The sequence below is a fragment of the Strix aluco genome, chromosome 5 (genome assembly GCF_031877795.1).
Source record: "Strix aluco isolate bStrAlu1 chromosome 5, bStrAlu1.hap1, whole genome shotgun sequence".
NCBI lineage: Eukaryota > Metazoa > Chordata > Aves > Strigiformes > Strigidae > Strix > Strix aluco.
In genome coordinates this window covers 25,093,322-25,093,906 of record NC_133935.1, presented here as the reverse complement: position 1 = coordinate 25,093,906, position 585 = coordinate 25,093,322, and positions in this window count along the sequence as shown.

Sequence of the window (585 nt, the reverse complement as noted above, 5' to 3'; positions counted from 1 at the left end):
TGAATGGCGCTGGTTCACCCATGGGTCATTATGGCACATTGTTGCCTACAAAACTCTTCAAAACTGGTCAGTTTCCCTTGGGGATGGGGGTCAGCATCGACACCCAGCAATCCTGCATGCTCCCACATGCTGCCCCTGCTCAGTGCAACAGCTGAGTCCCCAGCCTTATTCAGGTGAAATTTCCAGGGACTTTGGTGGCAGCAGGGCCTGTGTGGGAAGCACAGGGCCAGAGCCTGCCTGTTCCCACTGTGCAATAGCCACACATGCCACTTTGGTTAATGAAATCCACTTGTCACCTATTATCGGGCAATTAGCCTGTGTGATTTTCAAGCACTAGCTCTCTGTTATTTTTTGACAATTTGCTACAAACAATAGCATAATCAGTGACTGAAATGTTTGGAGGAGAACTCAGGAGAAGTCTCTCAAGCCAGTTTGCAAATTGTGCTTCCCCTGCCCTGGCTAAGCAGGGTAGGTTTGCATGCAGCCTGCAGACCTGGTGACTTTTTCAGGGCTGGTGGAGGATGTGCAAGGAAAAGTCCCACCACTTTGGAAAATGGAGAAGCAAGAGAAACACTGAAACCTGGG